Below are 27,670 nucleotides of genomic sequence, written 5' to 3'. Positions count from 1 at the left end.
GACACAAAGGAACGAGAAGTAGTCGAAAAGCTGACTAATTTTCCAGTTTAAGGACTCATTCCTGCACAACTATATGATCTACCCCTATTACATTACCTATAGAGTTAATGCAGAAAATAGTGCAGTTTTGTGTAAAACCTTTTTATATATTCTATGGGTGAAACATTAAATGCACAGTTTTCACTGCAGCATATTTGTACATGGTTGTATTTCTATGTCACCAGAGTAAAATATCCTGCCATGTTTGTGCTACATGAGATACTTAATCTCAGTGGCTACCTTTTTCAGTGTGAGTGCCAGCATATGTTTTAGGCTCTCTACACTGGAAAAAAACGGTAAGATTTACTTGGGGAAATCGAGGTAAGAAATTGCACTCAGAAAACCTAAGTAAATTTAAAAACGTATATTTCAAGTAGCATCTACTTACAGTGAAGAAGTCTTTGTTTCTAAAGGCACATTTCAGTTTTTGTAAGTACATTGTACTTACTATTGCATAGTAGATTTTACTTAAGATTACATTTCCATCTTATTACAAATCTCCAGTAAAAAAACGAATTGGCTTTTCAGGTTTTTTTTATTTGCTACTCTTACCTTTTATTTAATAAATATGTAGGTAATATTTAAATATTGTTATTCAATAAAACTGTTTTACACTAAGGCTACTACAAGACATGAAACAGTAGACACTTTTAAACAACACATTTATTTTTGTTCTTTTGTCTGATACATGCCATGATTAATGTACAGTTTACAATGATTTTAACAAATACTGCAAATACATCAGTTAAACTAAACAAAGCATGCCGAAGAAGAATCCGGCCCTTTACTTAAGTAAAAATATTCATACCACACTGTAAGAATACTCTATTACAAGTGAAAGTGTGGTAATGAAAATGTTACTTAAGTAAAACTATAATTAGCTAAATTCTGTTTGAGTATTACATGTGATACATACCCTGTAGTAAAAAATCCAATATTAACAAAAAAAATGTAATAGCTCAAGGATTTCTAACAATATTTAAATGTTTTGATAAATTAAAAACCAGAACCTTATATTTTATAAACTCTATATAAGATAGTGAAGCACAAAGTACAATATTTCCTTTTGATTTGTAGTGGAGTATAAAGTGCAACGAAAAGAAAATTCTCAAGTACCTCAAAAATCTACCACTGCTTTTGCAAAAATGTGTACTTTCAAGAGAAATCTTGAGGAAATTAAGTTCAAGATGGATTTTTGAAAATGACAGAAGCGTATTTCAACTTTGATGTGTTACTTAAGTTCATTGCATGGACGATGCCCGTGAGCAGAAGGCAGGCGTTTGCCAAACATTTACACTCATCAAGGCCCTCAGACCCCTCGATGGAGATAGACACGTTGGGAGGCGTGGTGTCTTCTTTTGCTGCACTTCATGGAAGACATGGAGCTTCACGACACTCAGCATAGTCCTTTTTCCACGATATCTTTGCCTCCATTCTGTCAAAACATGTAAATCAGTGTTAACATACAATACTGTAAACTTTTCTGTGAATTTACTGAGACTGATTGGGTTGGGCTAGCTATTTAATTTAGAATTTAAAGAGCCTGTGACACGGGTTTCACCCATCATCCAAACCCATCAATTTTAGTAAATATTGTCCCCTTGAAACCATTACTGAACTGATTTGGGATATTTGTACTTTGATAACCATTAATCTCCCCTTCAATGTTGACCATATTCTGGATCTTCTTGGGGATTCTTCAAATCCCGCCAAATTATGTGTGACGTAATTGCGGGATAGAGCTCCAGCTGCACCGTTCCGGATCCCAGCATCTGCATGCAAACGCACGATGGCGCACACAGCAGCAAGCTCAGACAGCGATGACAGTTTAATTTTGAACGTGTCTGAGAGCTCATATGAGGCTGAAGGATCGGTTTATGTTTTATCTGTTAGAAGTTTAGGAATTAGGTGGGTCAATATGGGCGATCATACGGTCATGTAGCCAGTGGTGGACTGGGACTAAAGATCAGCCCGGGACTCTCGACTGGCCCACTTCGGTACCGCTAGTAAGTTGTCAACGGGGGTAGTGGGGGATGTGCTAGTGACTTATCCGACCGGCCCACTTCGGTACCGGCCCATCGGGATTCGTCCCGATGGCCAGTCTGCCACTGCACCCAGCCCAGCCCACGTAAACTGTCAACGGGGGGAGGCTCGCTGCGGGGAAACGGTGGACCTAGTGTCCTGATCGGAGTGGGAATAATAATAATAATAATAATAATAATAATAATAATAATAATAATAATAATAATAATCATAATCCCTGCATTTTATCCATTAACTTCCCCAACATTGTGGTAAAAAAACCACACGTTTAATCCATGTTGGTGTACTACAACTACAAAAAGCATCGGTTTGTTTTCTCATCAGGAAATGCAGACCGGCTCAAACAAACGATTTTTAATCATCATCCTCACGATCATTTAATGTATCATATGTTCGCCGAGTTGACATGAAAGCACTAATAAATGTAGTTTAATCCACTTGAGTTTACAACTACAAAAATAATCGATTTGTTTTTATATCACATCCGACGGGAGGAAATTCAGCAGCTCTCACTACCGATTTTTAATCCTAATTTAATCATCATCTTCACCACGATCATTTATGATTCGCCGAATTGACATGAAAGCACTGACAAATATGAATATACTGTAGTCAACTTAATTAAAACGTTATTAACGTGCCTAAACTCAGTAATTCACAATTTCTACGCATGACAACACACTTTGTCCGTGTTTGGCTCTCTCGCCGCACAGTGAAGCATTCCCGCATTGACGTCACTTCCAGCTTCCCCCAAAACTTCAAAAGGAGTCGAAGGAATTTCCCCGCACCGTTCGAAATGATTGATATTTATCGGACGGTATCGCACCTTATTTTTTAAGCTGACGGTTCAAGATTACTAGTAGCCCAATATTTCATTGCACAACAGTTGTTGGGAGGCTGTCACAGGCTCTTTAAGTAGCCATTGATTTTACATGTTCTTTTTAAGCAGAGGGGATGGGGTAAGCTTCAAAAGGTTCAAAGGGCTTTATTATCATTTATTACATGGCTTAGTTGAATACTCGATTCTGATTGGTCAATTCAGAACACGTGACACATTGTTAATCCAGTACAGACAGACCGCTGTCAAGGACTTATTCACCGTTGTTAAGGACGCTCACATCTGCAGAAAGAAGTCCGGTCAATTTAACTGAATACAGTTTGGCCGAAAAGCAAACTGCATGCAGTTTGCTTTTCAAACTGGGACAAGAAAACAGCGGAGAAGTAACGGGGCAGAAACCCTCCTTTTTACGCAGCGGTCCAGACATAGACATCAAACGGCGAAAACATATTCAGTTGCCAGTTACTTTGGCATTAGGGCAGGGATATCTAGATACTTTACAAGGTTTGACATAATGAATTGTGCTAATTTTAAATCAAGCAACAATGTTTTCAAATCTGTTATCAAATAGGTCCGCAAAAACGCTATTGAAGCAGTTCCTGCCGTTGCTACGTTAGTTCAAACAGTAACAACAGACTATTTTTCTTAGTGGATGCATGTCATTTTAAATCAATAATAGCCTACTATTTTTTTAAATCAGTAAAAACATTTTCTAAATCTATAAAAGCATTTAAATTAATATTGGGAGTCATATCATTACTTTGGTGAGAATCTGACCTTGTAAGAAGCGGGAAAATGTGCAGTGACTTGGTCATTATGGGTAAAAGAACACCCGACAGGCAGTTCAGGAGCCCGATGCGAAGCGGAGGGATCTTGATCGCCTCGCTGCACATTATCCCTTACATGCACATTATCCCTTACATGCACATTCGCTACTGTGTGGATATGGGAATTGATATAAACTTTTATTTGTTACGGTCAAAGTATGACTACAAGTAAGGAAGCTCAGTTTATTAAATGTTTGCTTTGTTCCAAACAGGAAGTAAACCTGATTAAATAATTGGGTTCTACAGGCTCAAACCATCAATTCTCCTGAAAAACCCATTTTGAATCAGAATATTAAACATTGAAATTGAGTAAGTTGGAAAATATATATAAATATTATACAGTAAAATTAGATTCAAATCTACTTTATCTAAATGTTAACTTAAAAACTGGAGACTGAAGAGGTTTTATCACATAATGGCAAGATGTACCTTTAGAGAATATAGATATTCATGTACAAACAGAACAGCAGACACATTTTAACACAAATCAAGCAGAACATTTACCTGGTTCTCTTTAATCAGCTCCTCTGCAGACTCTTCCAGAAGCTCCATCAGGCGGGAGGACGGCTTCCGTCTAACTTCAACTTGGTGCTGTTGAACAGACATGTCAATTATTGTAGCGAACACACATAACTGTAAGTATAGAAAGATATTGGAGACAAAGATTATGCCTTAACTTCAATTGAACGCGCTACAGAAGGAGGCACCAACAGTTAAACTTCTAATAAAGTCACTCTTGTCCCAGTAGTCTTCCTGGATCACCCCTCTCCTTCTTTAGGCTACAGAGAAACAGGCCGCATCACAGGCAGCTTACACAGAGCAGCGTCCATGGCAGTGAATGTGACATAGGCCTACCCTTTTTTTAGGAAGCTGGTGCCGCTATCTGTCTCAGTGTACACATGGAAAAAAAAGCACACATGTGCATCACACACAGTCATGTGAGTGAATTGACTTCCACAGTAAAGGAAAACTTAGATTGGCACCACACTGCTTAACTACCGAGCAGCATTTGAAAATGTAGCGCAAATACCCCCAAGTAAAACATTTTTTTCTGAACTACTAGGGCCCCACTGCCACATTTTTTTAATTCAAAACGGTGAACTTCGCCAGCTGTTGACTGGTTTGAAACAACTACTAAACCACAAAGTATTACATGTTGTGTGTGCCTTGTCCAAGAAAGCAGGCTAAATTAGCTAGCATGCTAACTAGCTAAGTTGCTAAGCTGAAAGACTGATGATAGCTAACGTTCGTTTGATATCCACATTAAGCTGACAAGCTAACAGGGATGTAGAGTTAATAAAGTACATAAATATACTTATATGATTCAAAATCCACGAGTATTCATTCTAGATGAGGGTCCATGCTCTCTTCTCTTCAACTGTTTTTTTCAAATGTCTGTACTGTGTGCAAACTAGAGATGTTAAGATTCACCGATTCGCATCGGTGCACCGGCATAAACGTTCAAGATGCGAGTGCACCGGTTGAAAGAGTGCACATCGGCTACAGTTTGGGTTGAACCGGGTTGAACTCGCGATGCATCGATTGCGTAGCGTCTTTGCATCGGTAAAAAACCGATTCATTCATATAAAATCCCCTCATCTTGTCAACGCTCAGCAGAGACGATCTTTGATATTTGCTTCGCCACTACGGAGAACGAGAGTCTCAGTTATCAACACACACGGAAGTTGAGGAGAAAGAGAAACACAGCGCACCGAAAAATACCTACAAATCAAACGTTTGGCAACACTTCGGATTGTTCAAGAAAGACGGTATAATAGTCATTTATGCTATATAGTTGACCGCAGGTCATGGAGAGTAATAAGGTATCCATAGACCTTTGTATGAGGTATCTTTATTACTTGACAGGTCTACAGCCATGATACATAGATCCGTCCTAGATGCGGACTTGCATACACACAGTATCACTCCGCAGCCGCACCCCATCAGTAACGTCCTGATGGTATATGTGCGCGGCACTACTACTACAGACGGTCAACTTGAAAAATCACTCGCAAATTGTTAACGATGCCGAGCCGCTTTAAAGTACACAAGTAGTACAAGGAACTTAGCGACGCACATAAAGAGGCGACGTGGGGTCTGCGGCTGAAAAGAGAAACCTGAAAGTGAGACATATGAGTTAAATCACTCAGTGAGGTCTTCTGTCAGAGAGAGGTGTTTAGCTTACAGCAGCCTGTGACGGCCAATAATAATTTAAATGTCTTCATTTCTGTAAGCAGTTATGAAATACCTGTTTGTGAAAGGTTATTTGTTTTCTTTATTGTTCAGATAGAAACCACTGCTTTCTGCTCACTGGTGAGTTAGCCTCTGAGTGTTAAGCACATCAGGCTGGCAGCTGTATGGGCATTGCTCTATGGTAGTTGTTATTTGCACATTGTTAATCATGAGCAATGCATCCTTACATTGTTTAACTGTGAGGTGTTATACAATTGTACTCTGGAGAGCTTTTAAAGGTAAAAAAATAAACGGCATGATGGGATGTGCAGTACCAAATATGTAAAGCACTTTTTTGTTAATGTATGATTTGCTGCATATAAGGAATAAAACAAAAATCCTCTGTCGTACCATATTGAAGTATTATTATTTTTGCATCGTGTTGAATCGCATCGTATCGCCCCGAATCGCATAATGTTGAATCAAATCGTATCGAACTGTATCGCAACAGGGGTGAATCGTATCGTATCGCATCGCCTGGTGTTTCAAAGGTATCGTTAAAGTATCGTATCGTGGCAACGTATCGAGATGCGCATCGCATCGGCCTCAGTGATGGAGATGCACATCCCTAGTGCAAACTCCTCTGACGTCATCCGGGGCGTCACCCATTTTACTCTAGTGATGGGCATTTCGAATCCCTTTTGGGACACGAATCTTTTGACTCAGTTCACTTTAAAGATTCGTTCACTGATTCGTTCACCGGTTCGCGAACGACTTCTTGTGATTTGCACGTTTGCGAAGGATTCGTCTTTGTACTTAATTTGTTCAGTGAGTCTTCACTACTGCCGAAGTCCGTTCAAGAAGTTTGCTGGTGTAAAACGTATGATATTAAAACACATTTTGCACCTCACCTTGTTGCCCCATGAATTATGCTCTGGGAATAGGCTACATATTATTTAAGAAATATAGTTGGCCATTGTTAAATCTCATAAATGTGTGCCTGACTATACGATGTATTACAGCAGGCTAGCACGTTATACTTTCAAACCCATGCACGTACTATGTGGCCTAAATGTAATCCCAAAGCATTAAACTCCATTTGACCGAGTTCAAAGTGAATACAAAAATATATCCTCTACATCGGTGACGATTTCTTCATATGCTATGTACCCATCTATGTTTGTTTACCTTTAGCTATCGGCTAAGCTAGTGGGATGCTACGGAGCCCAGCTATCCGCCCTCTGAAGCTTTTAGGGCCGACAGGGGGAGGAGAATGTCCCGCTAACGCTGTGTGTGTGTGTTTCACATTAGTGGGACGCTATGGAGCTCAGGTATCCGCCCTCTGAAGCTTTTAGGGCCGACAGGGGGAGGAGAATACAACGCTGTGTGTATTTATTGCTAAGCTAGCGGTTAAGCTAGCTGGACGCTGCGGTTTAGGTATCCATCCTCTGAAGCTTTTAGGGCCAACAGGGGGAGGAGAATGTCCCGCTAACGCTGTGTGTGTGTGTTTCACATTAGCGGGACGCTATGGAGCTCAGGTATCCGCCCTCTGAAGCTTTTAGGGCCGACATGGGGAGGAGTAGTGCTGGGGGGAAACGATTATTTTGAAAACGATTAATCGGGCCATTATTACATCGATTAATCTAACGATTATTTTTCTGTTGTTCGATTTATAAAAAACATAATGTATCTCAAATAAATACCAAAAAACATTACTTCATTCATGACAACTGCGCACCAGCTTACGTGCAGCCCTGGCCTGGACATTGCTTGGCTCCGTTAGTTGACATACATTGATACTATAAGCTGACTAACGTTAGTCTAATGTTATGTTAGACTCGTAAACGACCGCAACATGAGTTAGCTCTCTGTGCAGTTTGTTCGTTCCGGGTTAGTAGCGGCTAGATAACGGTGTTTATGCAGACGTAAACTAGCTACCATTCCATCCAACATTAAATTCTGAAAAACGTTAACTAACACACAGCTGGCGCCGCTAGCTAGGTAGCTAACATTAACTACTAACCAACCAAGCACGAACAAACCGCACGGAGGGCTATAAGATAGTAAGCACTACCGAAGTGCACAGAACTCAAGCTGCACAACACACTAGGGCTGTTCCTATTTATGAATATGCTTTTATTTTGAAGGAGAGGTAGCGCTGTTCACAGGAAGTTGTTGTTGCTATGGAAACAATGTGACGGAGATTAACGGAGAAAAGTAATATCTACATATAAAGACGGAGAAAGTAAACGATAAATTGTATGGTTAACTGTTAGCACCCCGCGAACAAGCTCTTATTTTGATATTGGAGATTTCAATAAATTCAATTTGAAAGACCTAGGGCGAGATGTTTTTGTTTGGGGGCTTTTTGCAGGGCTTCGTGCGCAATCCTGTGAGGAGGATGTGGTAGCCGTTTCAGTCTCCATAGTGTTTAAAGTGCGATTGCGAACTGCTTGTTGTTGTTTTGGGTGACCCACGTGTGTGTGGCGATGCGTCGACGAGGAAATATGTCGTCGACGATATTTTGAAGTCGACGCGTTGCTACAGCACTAGGGAGGAGAATACAACGATGTGTGTATTTATCGCTAAGCTAGCGGCTAAGCTAGCTGGACGCTACGGTTCAGGTATCCGTCCTCTGAGGCATTTATGGCGGACAGGTTGAGGAGGATGTCCCGCTCCTTTGTGTGTGTGTGTAACGGAGCTCAGATGAGAGGGCTCTGATTACAGTTGTAATCCTCTGTCAAACTGAGGTTTTCTGCCATATTTTATGAGAGATAAAATGATTTTCTGCCACAGGAGTTTGACAGAGAATAACTGAAAAAGTACACAGTAAAATAACTTCATCGTAGCCTACTTGTGGTAGAAGTCCAACTATTACTGAGTCCAACAATAAAGTACTTAATTGTATTTGTGACCCGCTCTATCGAAATCAGTCGGAAGTCACAACGGCTCATTTCAAAATAAACGTGGATTTGCGTAAAAAACTATTTTTTCGGGGTTCGGGTGTTTCGTTTGATTTTAAACAAACAAAGTCTTGGCTTTCAGAATATGAAACTTTTATTTCCAAACTCACACGATAAATACATTCTTTAAGCTTGTAAAGGGAAGATGACAGGCAATCTGCTCTTCCGCAATGCCGCCCCCCCTCCCTCTGGCTGACATTATAAATGTAAGCGTAGAGTAATCATAAATAACACGGAAGGATCCGTTACAGTTTGTTTTCATCTGATTTCAATTAAGCAAAGTCTTGGCTTTCAGAATATAAAACTTGTTTCGGCAAATTCAGATGATAAATACAACTTTGAAGCTTGTAACGGCATAATTACAAGCGGAGAACGGAGTAACTTAACGTCACAGCAGGCATAACAACAACCGGTGTTTCTCGTGAGGGTTTTCCCCGGGAAACAAACGCAATACACACAAACGCAAAATTACACAACCACACACACGTATACACACACACACTCGCGAGCTTCCCCCAGACCAGTAATCCAAACGAAAATATCTTCCCTGCGTAGTATTTTGATCATTTGCTCCGCTAATAAACAATCAGATCGATGGATTCCAGAGAAGAGAAAACTTTGAAGGCCTTTTTCTCAAAATGATGACTCGGTGACAGTCATTATATAATATATTTCGCTTAATATTTGGAGTACAAAAACAATCCTGATATCATTAGAAAGCTAGGAATATCCTCTTTCCAGCAGTGTATACAACTCAAAATGTGTCTTCGGGTCAATGCGACTGATTTCGATAGAGCAGGTCACAATGTGGTAGTTGTCTAACTGAGTCCAACTCTGTGTAGATGGAACATCCAGTATTTTGGACCCTCCTCTTGAAAGAAAGGGATAAGATAAAATAACTGTAGGAAACAGTTCTGAACTGTTTCCGCCAGTTCTTTAAGTTTGTCGTTCGCGAACTGCTTCTCTTTAGCTTTTGGCGGAAGGCGGCGATTCAAACAAATGAATCGTTTTGTGGGAGGAATCAGTTCATCTCGTTCACTTCAAAGATTCGTTCAAAAAGAACGAATCGTTCACGAACGACCCATCACTACTTTACTCACATTGCCCATGTATATTTTACTAGCTTTTCACAGTTTGTAAGTCAACACACTTTAGTTCACATTTAATTTGTGCTATAATTTAAATGTACTTATCAAAATGAAGATACAAAATTACTTTCATTCAAGTAACACATTAAAGAGCAACTTCCAGGTTAAAGACACCTGTGAATAAATGTGTAGGAAAATGATGAATACACTAGATTTTCAAAAAGATATACAGAAATATACACTACAGTGACATCTGGCGTCGTTTTTGTAAGAAATGTTCACTTCCGCATAAAAAAACCTCGGCACGTGACCTCCCGTGTGTGACGTAACATGGGGGAAACAAGGGAGAGAGCGGCCGGTGTAACGTATTAATAAACATGGATCCCAATGCTAGTTTCGACACAGAAGACACAGAAGAAGTTGAACATGAATATTCGAATGCATATGCAATGCAGACGGACCACAACCTTATAATTATGAGCCTGCTAGGCGTCCAAGAGACCAGGAGCAGCCAAGGATTAGAAGAAATAACGGCCATCAGAGAGAAATTGAGCTGTGGTGTGAGGAGACCCAGTGGAGAACTGGGCAGCTATCTTGGTGAGTGACCGGCGTTAGCTACAGAATGTTAGCTAACGTCACATCACAACATTGTGAAGTTAGCTATCTCAGGATATAACTAACGTAGCATTGATAATATAGTAACGTTACTGGCAGGACTGTTGATACTGATCCATAACAGAAACTAATGCGCAAGTATCAGCCGTATCTCGCGTTACCTAATGCAACACCACACTACGGTGCTGTGTACCGGAGGAGAGACGCGAGATACGGCTGATACTTGACGATCTGGCGGAGAAAGGTTGTTGAGCCTCCGTTGATATGCCGTTGTAAATGGCTTGATGGAAAGCAGGTGTGTAGTCGGGGAGGGTGCACAGCTGATTGCAGCAGGTGAGTGGAGGTTGAGCCGGGAGCCAGGAGTGACAGCCACCACGCACACACAAACAACACAGACAGGGGGAAACAAACAAACACAAAGGAGACGGCTGGAGCAGTACAGCCACCACAGCGTTACCTAATGCAACTCCACACTACGTCTTACGGTGCCTTGTAACGGAGAGGAGAGAGAGAGAGCAGCGAAGGGGGGGGGAGAGAGAAGTATAAAGCTGTGGAGAGTATGTGCTGGAGGGAGGTGGATGCACAACGCACCCAGGAACGAACGCTAGCTCCGGTCCTTTTCCCGTGAGGGAAACTGTTGACTCGATGTCCTGACAGGCTGGTATTTGTGCAACCTGCACAAACATAATACTGCACCATGATTACAAATGGTGAAATACAAGCTCACTAAAACACAACCGCTCAACTCAACGCAACTACTAACTATACCCGCGGTCAGAGAGCGGAGATGTTTACCCTTTGTTATGTAATATGACGCGTTTGACGTATGACCTTTAAAAAAAGCCGTGTTTAAGAGCAGAGCCCAAAATTGCTCTTTTCCCTCTGAATTCCTGCCCTTATGTCTCGTAAAACATATCAAATCCTACATTCATTTTTTTAATTGTAATTTTCAAGCAAGTTTAAGCATAAATGTAGAAAAAAAAAAACCTGTAAGATGCTCTTTAAATAAAAGAAGAGATTTTGAGTAAAAGATTATCATTAATTTCTTGTAGGATTTAAAAAAAAAGTTTTTATCAGTGTTGATCACAGGGACTCTTTAACCTGGCTGACCTGCATATTTGTCTTTCATCGAATAATCCAGCTCATTTCACCTCACCTCACTCTTAGTATATTCTCCCCGCATCACAGCTTGTCAGACATAAACAAAGTGTGTGGCATTTAAAAGAGAAACATCACAAATCACCTTGGCTGTGTTTGACATTAATCAGTGAAGCCGTTTAATTACCTTCTTTTTTTTGGAAGGGTACAGCCTCAAACACAGTCACTCCTCATCTAATCATAAAGCTAAAAAACTGCTTCTCTGCTCTCTTGGTTCTGGAAATTCCTTTGAAAATCTTAATTCTGTTTAATCATCAGGCTCAGCCGTTGTTCCAATAATCACTAGCACAGTGTGTGTTTGACGCGCCTGAACCGGATCGGCAGCAGCTGACTCCACACGGAGCCCCGACGCCAGTGGTACTGACAGTGAGTGTTTTTCAATGTCGAGGAAGGCTCCTCCAGAGCCACTAGTTCAAGGATGCTTTCGAGTCCCGCCTAAGGACTGTTCCAATGTCCAGGTTCCTTGGAATTCTACAGAGGTCGGCGTCCTTCGTTGCGGGAAATGTTGAGGAAGCGTCCTTGTGACGAAGATGGCTTCGTCACTGTGGACTGACGGCTTCGGGCTTTGTATATTGCACATGTGTTTTATTTTGAAAAGTGTTCCTTTTCCCCATGTCTGTTTCTGTTGATTGTGTGCACCTGGTGCCCTGTGTTGTCTCCTCCCCTCTCACCTGTGTCTTGTTGAGTTAATTAGTGTGTGTGTATTAATTAGTGTGTGTGTGGCTCTATTTTCCCTGTGGGCAGGTAGTGTGGGTGATATCATTGTGGCTGGTGACTGTGTTCCCCTGGGCAGCAATATTGAGGCTGTGTCATGTACCACAGTGATGAATAAATGCCCACACTGGGTTATATTTGAATTCTCTGCCTCTGCCTCCTTGCTTGGTCGGGCCGCTCAACGGTCAGCTTCACAGTCCTCGACATTGAGAAACACCCAGTGAATTCTAAGTAGGACACCAGGGCTGAAAGAACAGTATCCTGAAAGCTACTGCATCCTTCTTTTCTTCTGGTTTAGCTTCTTCTGCTGGTTCAAAGTGATGATGAAGTGAGGGCAAGCAATGAATTACAATCCACAGTTTGTCCTTCACCTAATTTCTCTGCGCCGCCAAGGCTCAGTTGATTTAACCTTTTGCACACACACAGACACAGCCTCCTAAGACAAAGAAATGTGTGTTCTACTGGAGGATTCTTGGTAAAGTGCACATTATGGATGACACTTTCTTTTTCAAGACATTAGACATTAAGTGCTGCTGCATCTTTACAGGGTTCCTAAAGCAGATGACCAAGCAGATGACCAATGACCCTACTGCAGTAGATTCTAAAGGGCCAGTGACAGGGGCGGACTGGCCATTGGGAATACCGGGAGTTTTCCACATTTGTAAGTGTTCCGTCCACTCACTTTTTTTTTTTTGTTGCTTACCTAAATCCCAGTGGGGTGTGGCCCACACCCCACTGGGCTGGGCCGTTTTGATAGGCTACCTATCTATCTATCAGATAGTTTCACTTTCACACATCAGGCCCGTAGCAGCTTTCACTGCGCAGTGAACGATCAGGAGTGAGTGACACCTTGCTGGCTTACAGATGGATAAAGAAGCTCCGAAGCGTAAAGGCGTTTTTGTATAGTTTGTGTATACAGTATACAGTATTGTAGCGAGCCCTGGTTTCAGATAGAGGGGCTTGGATAGGGGAGGGGTTGGCAGGGAAACAGGGTTCAGGGGGAGTGGCTGCACCCGTAGGATAGAAAAGGGGGAAGTGACGTCTGACTCAGAGGTCGCACGGCTATGGAGAAGAACGTGTTGCCCACATTCTGTTACTGAGTTTAGGCTAGTTAGCTAGCAGGTTTATTGTTTTGGGTGCAGTCACTTTTGCCTCCAATTGCTGTTCAAATAAATTTAGAAAGAAAAAGTAAATCTGTTTACAGTTCTGTTTCATATGGGTGTTGAGAGATGTATCCATAGATTTAGTCTCTAATTTTGCTCTCAAAGTGCACCAGATTGATGCATTTAACTTCAACATTTAAAAACAAATCTTCCCGGGGGAGCATGCCCCTGGATTCCCCCAGAGGAGGTGAGGTCCTGTCAAATTGTCTCACCCACATTGAGGATGCTTCCTACGCCCATGTTGTATTCCATGTGTCAAGTCAGGCAAATTGGGTCCAAATGTTATTGCATCATTGATCTGTGAACATTAAAATCACTAAATATATGCTGTAACTATTTTGCTCTAGGCAACTCAAGGGCCGATACATGCCGCGCATTAAGTGGGCCTGTCTGTCAATTAATCCCCGGGCCATTTTTTCCACCCAGTCCGCCCCTGGCCAGTGACATACACATCAAAAATAAACAAAAGACAACATCTCAATCAACTAGAGTGATGTAATGAAAATAAAAATTGCTTTTTTAATAGCAGCTATTGCCTTGACAGACCAAACAAAAGCAAAATAGAAGGCAATGTAGCAGAAAGCCAAACAAAAGCAAGACGATACAAAGGTAAAACATGAAGACATGGGTCCGAAAGACATAGTTGACAGAAGACAATGACAGATGAAACAATGAAAAGGATAATAACAATTAAAATAATTACATCACATCAAAGCAAGTTTATAAATATGTGTTTGATGAGGCTTTTTAAAAGACATTACTGACTTTAGTGGGGCAGTTAGTAATAATTGTATTACCCCACATTGATGTGGAGTCAAGAAATGTCATGCTGTTTTAAGCTGAAATTGTCTCACCATAATAACATTTTGTTCGCAAAAATGTATTTTCAGAGTAAAATCTGCAGTCACATTCAGATGGTCAACCAAAGGCTTTGTATTCAACAAAGTCAACTTCAGTATGAGACAGCCGAAAAGATGCTCAGTGTATGAGACCCTTAAATTCAACAGGCTCGAAAAAGTAGATTGTTTAAAGTTTAATGGTGTGTTGCAGGGATTTGGTATTTACAGTATGTTGGCCCATTCGGAAGTCAGCGTCACCCTGGTTCCCTCTACAAAAAGCCAACTGATTTATCCGATAGACGTTCAATTAGTGCACTAAAAAGCTCTGTGGCTAACAAAATATCATACTGGAGAGTGGGGTAAGATTAGCCAGTGAGTAAGTTAAGGGTTAGACCCAGTGGCGGCTGGTGGAAAATATTTTAGGTGGGGCTGTGGAAATGGTGACCAAACAATACTAGGGGGGTCCGGGGGGTAGCTCCCCCGGTAAAATAAATTGAGAAAATACCCCTTAAATTAGGACTTCTGGTGATGTTAGAGGGAGGGGATGGACAAATTGAGGCTTAAAAATATGAGAAGACTGATCAATAACTCCATAATCTTCAGTGTGGTTAGCTATGAATCTTCCAAAACTTCCAAACACCTTGTCCTGCACATAGTTTCTACAGTATAAACTGTGCAACAGTACAGTAGGCCCACACAAACTGCAGAACACCGGGGCTTTGGGAACACTCAAAATTACTTAATGATTTAATTTAACATTTAACCTGTTAAGGGGCTTTTGCTTGGATACGAGTCCAAACAACTCACAGACGTTTAATTTGGCATATTACTCTCAATGAATATAAGAAAGCACTGCGTAAAGCGAGAGCAGCATACTACTCTTCATTAATAGATGAGAATAAGAATAATGCAATATTTCTTTTCAGCACTGTAGCCAGGCTGACAGAGAGCCACAGCTCGACGGAGCCTTCTATTCCCATAGCACTCAGTAGTAATGATTTTATGTGCTTTTTTAACGATAAAATTGTTACTCTTAGAAACAAAATCAATGACCTCTTGCCTTTGACCAGTATAGTGTTATCAACAGCTCCCGGAAACGTAAGTTTTAATATTACACTAGAATGCTTTTCAGCCATAAACCTTGAACAATTAAATTCAATGATTCTCTCTTCTAAACCATCAACGTGTATCTTAGACCCGATTCCAACTAAGCTGTTAAAATAAGTTTTTCCATTAATTAGCACTTCTTTATTAAATATTATGAATATGTCTTTATTATCAGGCTATGTTCCACAATCATTCAAAGTAGCAGTGATAAAACCGCTTCTTAAAAAGCACAACCTCGATCCAGAGGTTTTAGCCAACTATAGACCTATTTCTAATCTTCCGTTCCTCTCAAAAATTATTGAGAAAGCAGTCGCAAAACAGCTGTGTGATTACTTAAAAAACTATGATTTATTTGAAGATTTTCAGTCTGGCTTTAGAACACAACATAGCACAGAGACAGCTCTGGTTAAAGTCACAAATGACATTCTAATAGCCTCTGACAAGGGACTTGTCTCTATTCTTGTCTTGCTCGATCTTAGTGCTGCATTTGATACTATCGACCATGATATCCTATTGCAAAGACTAGAGCACTTAGTTGGCATACAGGGAACTGCTTTAGGCTGGTTTAGGTCCTATCTATCTGAACGCTCTCAGTTTGTACGTGTCAACGATGAATCTTCCATGCAAACCAAAGTTAGCCATGGAGTGCCACAGGGCTCAGTGCTTGGACCTATTTTGTTCACCCTAAATATGCTTCCGTTAGGCAATATTATAAGGAATCATTCTGTAAACTTTCATTGTTATGCGGATGATACTCAACTATATTTATCAATCAAGCCTGATGAAATTAATCATCTAAATAAAATTCAAGACTGCCTCAAGGACTTAAAAACGTGGATGTCCTTACATTTTTTGATGTTAAACACGACCAAAACTGAAGTTATTGTACTTGGCCCGAAGAATCTACGAAACAAATTATCTAAAGATATATTAACTATGGATGGCATTAATTTGGCCTCCAGTGAGACTGTAAGGAATCTTGGTGTTATATTTGATCAGGATTTATCCTTTAACACCCACATAAAATCAATTTGATGACGCATGACTCGTGACTCCTACTGCAGGTTTTGTTCTGAGAGTTTGGAGACTGTTTCTACACGGACCACTATTGCGGTAAGCATGTTGTAACTTCCGGTTGTTGTTGTCATCTCCGGGTATCCCGTGTGCCTGTTCTGTTGCTGATAGCTTGTTATCTTAACTTAATCGATCGTTTTAAAACTCTTGATCACGGCAACTGCCTGACGTTGTAATCACACGTTACTACAGCTTAAGCACTCACAAACTCTCCTTCTCTTAGCGACTGTAACTCCACAGTTGCCTACACTCTTTTCGGGTTTGCTAACGGTAGCTACTTTAGCTTGATAGCTAGCCATGGCTCTTTCCCCACCCTCGGGTGCTATTTCCTGCTCTAACTGTCTCATGTTTGGTTACTCCCCTACCTCCTTTACTGGTACCGATACATGTGTTAAATGTAGTATAGTTGTTAGGTTGGAGGCGGGAATCATAGCCATAGAAGCCCGGCTCCGCATCTTAGAAAATAACTCAGCTACAGTAAAGCCCATGTTAGCCGGTGCGGACCGGCAAAAGGTAGCTCCTCTTAGCCGTCCCCCGGCAACTCCCGAGCAGCAGGGAGAATGGGTGACTGTTCAGAAGGGGCATAACGCGAAACCCGCAGGTCCCCACCAACCCGTTCACGTATCTAACAGATATTCCCCACTCAGCGAGACACCCGCTGAGAAGCCAACTCTGGTTATTGGTAGCTCTATTATGAGACACGTGAATTTAGAGACCGAAGCGTCCACAGTCACATGCATTCCGGGGGCCAGAGCGGGCAACGTTGAGGCGCATCTTAGACTGCTGGCTAAAAATAAACGTAAATACAGTAGGATTGTTATTCACGTCGGTGGTAATGATGTTCGTTTACGCCAATCAGAATGCACCAAACTTAATGTGGCGTCGGTGTGTAGTTATGCTAAAACAATGTCGGACACCGTAATCTTCTCTGGTCCCCTCCCCAATCTGATCAATGATGACATGTATAGCCGCATGTCATCATTTCAGCGCTGGTTGTCTTGGTGGTGCCCAGCAAACAATGTGGGCTTCGTGAATAATTGGACAGCCTTCTGGGGAAAACCTGGTCTGATTAAGAGAGACGGCATTCATCCTACTTTGGAAGGTGCAAATCTCATTTCGGCAAACATTTCAGGGCTCTGTGGACTTAATCCATGACAAACTGGAGTTGAGACCAGGAGGCAGAGTCGCAGTCTTACACGCTTCTCTGCGCTCTCTCCTAGGCAGTCATCCATAGGAATCCCGACCCCAATAAAATACCCAATATTAACGGTGTGTGTGTCTGCCCAAGGACAATTTAAGGTAAAACCTAATAGAGGTGTCATACATAATAACCTAATAAAAGTAAATGTAACAACTACTACAGTGCAACAAAACAGGAAGATTAAATGTGGTCTCTTAAACATAAGATCTCTAGCATCTAAAGCAATACTGGTAAATGATTTAATATCAGATTATAATATTGATATATGCTGTCTCACTGAAACTTGGTTGAGACATGAAGAATATGTCAGCATAAATGAGGCCACTCCACCCAGCCATATCAATACTCATATTGCCCGAGGCACGGGCCGAGGAGGTGGAGTTGCAGCAATCTTTGACTCAAGTTTACTTATCAATACTAAACAAAAATTAAATTATACCTCCTTTGAAAGCCTCATTTTCAGTCTTACGCATCCGACCTGGAAAACTTTGCAGCCAATCTTATTTGTTACAGTGTACCGTGCACCAGGTCCTTATTCAGAATTCTTATCAGAATTCTCTGAGTTTTTATCAGCTTTGGTACTTAAAACAGATAAAGTAATTATCGTAGGTGACTTTAATATTCATGTTGACGATGATAAAAATAGCCTTACTGTTGCATTTAACTCTATATTAGATTCTGTTGGTTTCTGTCAGAGTGTAAATAAACCAACCCACTGCTATAATCACACTCTTGACCTTGTTCTGACTTATGGTATTGAAATTGAGCAACTATTAGTCGAACCGCATAATCCTGCTTTATCCGACCATTTCTTAGTAACTTTTGAAGTACTGTTACTAGACTACAAAGCATTAGCCAAAAGCTCCTGCAGCAGAAACCTATCTGTTAGTGCTATAGCCAAATTTAAGGAAGAGATTCCACCAATACTTAACTCGATAGCATGTCTGCATGTAGGGGAGGAAACTTATACAAAATGTACACCACCCCAAATTGATCATGTTGTTGATAGTGCTACAGATGCGCTGCGAATAAAATTAGACTCTGTTGCTCCTTTGAAAAAGAAGAAAATAAAACAACATAGATTAGCTCCATGGCATAATGCCGAAACCCGCAAAATAAAGCAAAAGTCGAGACAACTTGAAAGGATATGGCGTTCCACTAAACTTGAAGAATCTCGTTTAATTTGGCATATTACTCTCAATGAATATAAGAAAGCACTGCGTAAAGCGAGAGCAGCATACTACTCTTCATTAATAGATGAGAATAAGAATAATGCAAGATTTCTTTTCAGCACTGTAGCCAGGCTGACAGAGAGCCACAGCTCGACTGAGCCTTCTATTCCCATAGCACTCAGTAGTAATGATTTTATGTGCTTTTTTAACGATAACATTTTTACTCTTAGAAACAAAATCAATGACCTCTTGCCTTTGACCAGTATAGTGTTATCAACAGCTCCCGGAAACGTAAGTTCTAATAATATTACACTAGATAGTAAACTAGAATGCTTTTCAGCCATAAACCTTGAACAATTAAATTCAATGATTCTCTCTTCTAAACCATCAACGTGTATCTTAGACCCGATTCCAACTAAGCTGTTAAAAGAAGTTTTTCCATTAATTAGCACTTCTTTATTAAATATTATGAATATGTCTTTATTATCAGGCTATGTTCCAAAATCATTCAAAGTAGCAGTGATAAAACCGCTTCTTAAAAAGCACAAACTCGATCCAGAGGTTTTAGCCAACTATAGACCTATTTCTAATCTTCCGTTCCTCTCAAAAATTCTTGAGAAAGCAGTCGCAAAACAGCTGTGTGATTACTTAAGAAACTATGATTTATTTGAAGATTTTCAGTCTGGCTTTAGAACACAACATAGCACAGAGACAGCTCTGGTTAAAGTCACAAATGACATTCTAATAGCCTCTGACAAGGGACTTGTCTCTATTCTTGTCTTGCTCGATCTTAGTGCTGCATTTGATACTATCGACCATGATATCCTATTGCAAAGACTAGAGCACTTAGTTGGCATACAGGGAACTGCTTTAGGCTGGTTTAGGTCTTATCTATCTGAACGCTCTCAGTTTGTACGTGTCAACGATGAATCTTCCATGCAAACCAAAGTTAGCCATGGAGTGCCACAGGGCTCAGTGCTTGGACCTATTTTGTTCACCCTATATATGCTTCCGTTAGGCAATATTATAAGGAATCATTCTGTAAACTTTCATTGTTATGCGGATGATACTCAACTATATTTATCAATCAAGCCTGATGAAATTAATCATCTAAATAAAATTCAAGACTACCTCAAGGACTTAAAAACGTGGATGACCTTAAATTTTTTGATGTTAAACACGACCAAAACTGAAGTTATTGTACTTGGCCTGAAGAATCTACGAAACAAATTATCTAAAGATATATTAACTATGGATGGCATTAATTTGGCCTCCAGTGAGAGTGTAAGGAATCTTGGTGTTATATTTGATCAGGATTTATCCTTTAACACCCACATAAAATCCATTTCAAGGACCGCCTACTTCCATCTACGTAACATTGCAAAAATCAGGCATATCTTGCCTCAAAACGATGCAGAGAAACTAGTCCATGCATTTGTTACTTCAAGGCTGGATTATTGTAACTCCTTATTATCAGGGTGTACCAAGAAGTCAGTCAAGTCGCTTCAGCTGATTCAAAATGCTGCAGCTCGTGTACTAACCAGAGTTAGGAAAAGGGACCACATTACTCCTGTTCTGGCTGCCTTACACTGGCTCCCTATAGAACACAGGATAGAATTTAAAATTCTTCTTCTCGCCTACAAAGCCCTTAATGGGCAGGCGCCATCTTACCTTAAAGAACTCATTATACCCTATTGTCCTACTAGGGCATTGCGTTCCAAGAATGCAGGGTTGTTGGTTGTTCCTAGAGTCTCTAAAAGTACAATGGGAGCCAGAGCCTTTTCTTATCAAGCTCCACTTTTGTGGAATCAGCTTCCAGTTTGTGTTCGGACGGCAGACACCCTATCCGTTTTTAAGAGTGCGCTTAAGACCTTCTTTTTTGATAAAGCTTATAGTTAGGGCTGATTAGATTCAGCCCCTAGTTTTGCTGATATAGGCTTAGTTTGTCGGGGGACATCTTACTTCTTCCTTCTCTCTGTCTATACCTGTGTACTCTCATGTTCCGATTAACCCAGCTTCTCCAAATTTCTTTCTTTTTGGTGTCTATATACGCCGGGATCCGGAGTCATGGATGATCCTGCGGTCCTGTGTCATGGATTGCGAGTCCTGGATCTTGAGTCGTGGCTGCGGTCCTGGATCATAAGTCCTGGATGGATATCCTCGTGGATTCATCTTCTTATTATACACACATGCATTTCAAAACATTTGGACTACCTATGTTGCAAATGTATTATCTTTTCAATTTACACACGGCATCTATTGCACGTCTGTCCGTCCTGGGAGAGGGATCCCTCCTCTGTTGCTCTCCCTGAGGTTTCTCCCATTTTCCCCTTTAAACTGTGGGGTTTTCTCTGGAAGTTTTTCCTTGTACGATGTGAGGGTCTAAGGACAGAGGGTGTCGTATTGTCATACTGATATTCTGTACAAACTGTGAAGTCCACTGAGACAAATGTAACATTTGTGATATTGGGCTATATAAATAAACATTGATTGATTGATTGATTGAATTTCAAGTCCGCCTACTTCCATCTACGTAACATTGCAAAAATCAGGCATATCTTGCCTCAAAACGATGCAGAGAAACTAGTCCATGCATTTGTTACTTCAAGGCTGGATTATTGTAACTCCTTATTATCAGGGTGTACCAAGAAGTCAGTCAAAGCGCTTCAGCTGATTCAAAATGCTGCAGCTCGTGTACTAACCAGAGTTAGGAAAAGGGACCACATTACTCCTGTTCTGGCTGCCTTACACTGGCTCCCTATAGAACACAGGATAGAATTTAAAATTCTTCTTCTCGCCTACAAAGCCCTTAATGGGCAGGCGCCATCTTACCTTAAAGAACTCATTATACCCTATTGTCCTACTAGGGCAGTGGTTCTCAAACTTTTTCTGTCAGGCCCCCCCTTTGGAGAAAAAAAAAAGTCGGGCCCCCCCAAAACGAATAATCAGGCTCAGTGGCGGCGCCAGAGATTTATTTTGGGGGTGCTGTGGGGTAGCTTGACGTTTCATAGAGTTGCTCAAACATTTAGGGTTTCCCATTAATGTACCGGTCGCTACAGTGGAATTTTCTACTGCAACAATCCCCACGCAAATACACAACGTACCCGCGACTGTTACAATGAAGGCTCAATATTCAGCTCACGGCATATAGGTGTAAGCAGGGATAAAGTGCTATTTTAATAGGTGATGTGTGGACGTCACATAGGGGGGTCGGGGGGCAAGCTTCCCCGGGAAGATTTATTTTTAAATATTGAAGTTAAAAGCATCAATCTGGTGCACTTTGAGAGCGAAAGGAAGAGATCTATGGATACATCTCTCAACACCCATATGAAACAGAAATGTAAACAGATTTACTTTTTCTTGATGGATATTTTACAAAATCACCCTTTTAAACGTTATTCTTGTTTTACGGTCATATAGTATTTCATACCTGTTTTTCATTTATTCTCTTATTTTTTTATAACTATAATGATCATATAAACGTGTGCCTCGGAAATAATTATTTACATTAATGGTGACCAAAACATTTGAGACCCACTGAGATAACACTGAGAGTCCTTTAGCTCTCAGTCTGACAGGAGAGGACTCTCCTCCACTTTGTTGTTGAAAAAACGCCTTATATCCGTTAGCGTAGCTCGCTAGCACCAGAAGCTAACAACAACGATCTCCAGTACCGGTGCGCTCTCTCTCTCTCACGCGCACACAAAATGGCTCGTTCCACACACACACACAGAGCCGAGCTTTAATGAAACAGAGACCCAGACGTAATAGTACTGTACTGCATCATATTATTTTCGAATCAATAATTTTTCAAATTATGAATTTCTTTTTTTTTTTTTTTTTTTTTTTTATAACCATTTTTCCTCCTGGTCTCTCGCGCCCCCCCTGGCATGCCTCTGCGCCCACCAGGGGGGGCGCGCCCCCCACTTTGAGAACCACTGTACTAGGGCATTGCGTTCCAAGAATGCAGGGTTGTTGGTTGTTCCTAGAGTCTCTAAAAGTACAATGGGAGCCAGAGCCTTTTCTTATCAAGCTCCACTTTTGTGGAATCAGCTTCCAGTTTGTGTTCGGACGGCAGACACCCTATCCATTTTTAAGAGTGCGCTTAAGACCTTCCTTTTTGATAAAGCTTATAGTTAGGGCTGATTAGATTCAGCCCCTAGTTTTGCTGATATAGGCTTAGTTTGCCGGGGGACATCTTACTTCTTCCTTCTCTCTGTCTATACCTGTGTACTCTCATGTTCCGATTAACCCAGCTTCCCCAAATGTCTTTCTTTTTGGTGTCTATATACGCCGGGATCCGGAGTCATGGATGATCCTGCGGTCCTGTGTCATGGATTGCGAGTCCTGGATCTTGAGTCGTGGCTGTGGTCCTGGATCATAAGTCCTGGATGGATATCCTCGTGGATTCATCTTCTTATTATACACACATGCATTTCCAAACATTTGGACTACCTATGTTGCAAATACACGGCATCTATTGCACGTCTGTCCGTCCTGGGAGAGGGATCCCTCCTCTGTTGCTCTCCCTGAGGTTTCTCCCATTTTTCCCTTTAAACTGTGGGGTTTTCTCTGGAAGTTTTTCCTTGTACGATGTGAGGGTCTAAGGACAGAGGGTGTCGTATTGTCATACTGATATTCTGTACAAACTGTGAAGTCCACTGAGACAAATGTAACATTTGTGATATTGGGCTATATAAATAAACATTGATTGATTGATTGACAGACTGCACCGGGCGCTGACGTAGACCATCAGATTTGACAACGCTGATTGGCTGAAATTATGTTTTGCCGGCATAGTTTAAAGATATCAACAGTCAGCTGCTAGTGGCTGCTGCTGCACTGGTTGAGGGCTCCTCTCTTAGCGCCCAGACGACGAGAGAGAGAGGGTAATGATACACGCTGCGGCCAGGCAGGAAACATGTGACTTATCAGTAACTTTAGACATCGTAACACAATTTTAAAAGATATTTTATTGTAGATTATACATTTGACTGATGCCAATTATAAAATATTTACCTTGTTCATTAAAAAAAAAATATATATTTTTTTTTCTTTTTTAAATATATTTTTTCTTTTAATTTTATTTTTCATGTGGGAAGAGCACTGGTTCGACCCCTCCCCTTTAGTAGGCAATTGTTCACATTTGTTGTCATGTGACCATAAATTCAGGAAGCACCCTTCATTTCAATTTGGCTGTGATGGCCAAAGTACATTTTCAACCTGTCAGGTATAATTAATGTCAAAGCAAATGTATCCAGGTCTGAACATATGTATCATACATGGTGGTTATTTAGCAAGTTGTAAAACCATGTGAATCATTTAGCTAAAGATTAGCATGAAGGACTAAGCTAGACAACTGGTTCAACTGAACACCCCATGAGGCACTTAAGTTAAGTTTCTCTAGTATAAACAGCTATTTCAATGTAGTTGTACGCAACTGATGTGTTTTTTATGTTTTAAACTTTGTAGAAAAGCTATCATGCCAAGAAAGTCCAAGAGAAAGACTGGCAAAAGACAGAAATATGGACTGGTCAACCCTGCGTAGATACATAAAAATGAAGGAAGAAAAGGAAGTAAAAAAAGTAGGGTATAGTTGAACAGCAGAGGCAGGGGGTCTTCACACAGGAGAGAGAAGGAGCTTGCAGACCAGACAACTGTCAGACCATTTCCATGGCCTTACTCCAAAGAGATGCTGTGAACTGGCATTTATATAGCAGACAGAACAACATTCCTGTAGCAACCAACTCAGGTTTGAACTTGAAGAAGGTAATTGGTCAATTTAACCTTTTAAACTGATCAACTAGATCTGGGGCAAGTTAAGCCAAGTCAAATTTTCATGGCCCTTTGCGAAATAAGCATTATTTTATTTTGATTGACAGAAGACATCCTGAAATAAAGGTGGTTGTTGTCATTTGAATTCAATCTAATTGTTCCTTGCCTAAAGGATAACATAACTAAAATATGGCTCATATTACCCCACTCTCCCCTATATGTTTTCCACAGTCTCCAGATAGAAAAACACATGTTATGGTTTTTGAACATTAAATGAGAAGTGAAAAGCTAACATTAGTATCGAAGCAGACTACACTCGTGGAACTAAACGTTAAAATCTTTGAAGTTCGTGATCACTTCCACACCTAATTTCAGGTTGCTAAAAAAAGCAATCAACACGAACTTTGAGATAAGGGGAACAGAAGTGCAAAAATGCTGAGTAATATAGCCTACAGGTTTTAGGACTAATAACTGCGACAGTCTATTTATGAGGTAAGAAGACTCGGTCACAAACATTAACACACCACAGGCTTTTTTGTGTAAATGGAAACCTCTGTAAGTATTTCTGGATTTGAGGACTACAAACGGTACCTGTATTGTGGAGGTTATTGGCTCTCATAGCAAAGTTGAAAATCATTGTTTTAAAAGCCTCTGTGTCCTGGTGAGATATCCATCCAGCGGCTACATATTGATATGTTGTGATGATTTTATTTTCAAAATGAGGTTAAGAAATCACATTTTCCCTGAATGATGAGGCTTTTGTCATAATCTATCAAAAAAAGCATTAAATGTTACAGGATGCTTGGGCAGGAATTTATAAGTACCTGCACGCGGTAACGGGCTTTATCGCTATTTTCCACATTTGCACTTTCTATGCCTGAAAGCTCCGTCACTTGGCAGCTGTCCCTCTCAGCCTCCGACATAATCATCCTCGGCAGAATTTGAGACCACAATCAAAGAGCCACAAGCATGACGTGCCACGTCAGAGGAGCACTACACGAGACTGATCTACATGAAACACCTGGGGACATTCATTACAGCAGATGAGATGCTGAATCCAAGAAAAAACCCAAAGAGGAGAGAGTGGCCCCGCTCGAGGCTGCAGATTGCGGGGAAAAGTGACGCTGCAGGAAGGAATTATTTATGATTTCTTGATGGTTAATATTGTCAGATTTTTAGGGAATGGACAGTGCTCACATTTGATTACAGCAAAATAACATTCTTTAAAAGGGAAACCCCATTGATTCTCACATCAAAGGGAATGCATGCAAATGCACCGGTGAAGATTGTCATTTGGGTCCTCTCCATCTTTGCCCTTTTTCGTATTTTGTGCGTGTTTATTAACTTTTTGCCGTTTTGCTTTTAACATGGTTCGCAACATGCAAGCCGACCGCACCAACTCTGCTATACAATATAGCAGAGAGGAACTTCTTCACATCCGAAACTTCGTGGACAATAACCCACGACAGACAATGGAGATTCGCCATGGCTACCTGTTGCTGTCCTACCTGAGAGACGCAGGAGTAAGACCCAAGCGAGGGTCCCGCACCGGATTGCTGGTCAGACTGAGGAAACGAGAAAACCGATCCCCTCTGAGGAGTTCAGGAATTCTAGGAGAGCAATTAGCAGTGCAAAGAGACAGTACAAAGAGAAGGTGGAATCTGACTTCGGAGGCTGTAACACCCGGAACATGTGGGTGGGACTAAGAACAATGACAGACTACAAAGGAGCAGCAGGGGGTGCTGCGGGAGTGTCTGCGTGCGCATCTCTGTCAGATGAGCTGAACATTTTTTTGCACGATTTGAGAGCATGCCAGGCTGGGGGTGCAGAGAAGGATCAGGAGCCCTGCCCTTTTGTTTAAACAGGGCAGATGTGTGTAAATCCTTTAAAAAGGCAACACACCTGCACCTGATGGCATCCCTGGCCGTGTTCTCAGGGTGTGTGCAGTTCAGCTGGCAGAGGTGTTCACAGACATCTTCAACAGGTCCCTGCTGCAGTCTGTTGTCCCCACATGTTTTAAACACTCCACCATCGTTCCTGTCCCCAAAAAGAAAAAAAAATCTCCAGCCTGAATGACTACCACCCAGTAGCACTCACCTCCATCATCATGAAGTGCTTTGAGCGGTTAGTCAAAACCTTCATCACCTTCTCCCTCCCTGACTCTCTGGTCCTCCTGCAGTTTGCCTACAGAGCGAATAATCGATTAATATTCACCAGGGCTGTCCGATTTTCGAATTTGATCATGGTCAGTTTCTGGCATCCCTAATTCAGAGACAGTTTCATTAAACACCTGAACTGTTGAAACAATATCCATAACATTCATCTGCTACTTAGTAATTATGTATCTATTTATCTAATATATCATTCCAATAGCTTGCATATAGACTCTTATTTGACTATTTCACTTTTTTTAAACTATTTTTCTTTTTGTATTTACTTTTTAATATTTACTTGCACTATATTTTTTCTGTTTATCTGTATTATTGTGTTGCACTGTTGGAGAAGCCTGTGACCTAAGATTTTCATCGACATAACTAACTCTGTAGCTATGTTCGTATGACAAATAAAGAACTTTGAAGTGAGTTAACAGGTGTTGGGGAACACTACTGCATGTATGTTGAGAAAAAGTTGCCTTTTGTAGCTCCATTAAGAGCTGTGCAGAAACTGATAAATGTCTCTAGGGATGTTTCTTGAGTCAGCATTGGATGAAAAAACAAGTTTGAAAATGAAAACCATCCATATAGAGTTAGAAAGAAGTGAGACATCGTAAATCACTGCTCATCTTTGCTGCATGCTATATTAGCTACTGCTAGCATATACACACCTGAATCTCTAGTTCTGTTTGGAAATGCCTCGGAAACATATTCTAAGGTCATTGTCAA

General features: G+C 40.9%; 1 long non-coding RNA gene across 1 annotated transcript; it reads right to left on the bottom strand.

Moving 5' to 3' along the window:
- Positions 1–811: 811 nt before the first annotated feature.
- LOC307015526 lies at positions 812–26,820 on the bottom strand. Its single transcript, XR_013801565.1, has 3 exons — positions 26,297–26,820; positions 4,252–4,338; positions 812–1,474 (listed from the first exon to the last, which is right to left on the bottom strand). It is a non-coding gene; the product is annotated as an uncharacterized lncRNA (long non-coding RNA).
- Positions 26,821–27,670: the final 850 nt, after the last annotated feature.

Source organism: Notothenia rossii, assembly GCF_949606895.1.
Source record: "Notothenia rossii genome assembly, chromosome: 8".
Classification (NCBI taxonomy): Eukaryota; Metazoa; Chordata; class Actinopteri; order Perciformes; family Nototheniidae; genus Notothenia; species Notothenia rossii.
The sequence above is the reverse complement of the archived record's forward strand: the minus strand, read 5'-3'. Positions and strand labels throughout refer to the sequence as shown.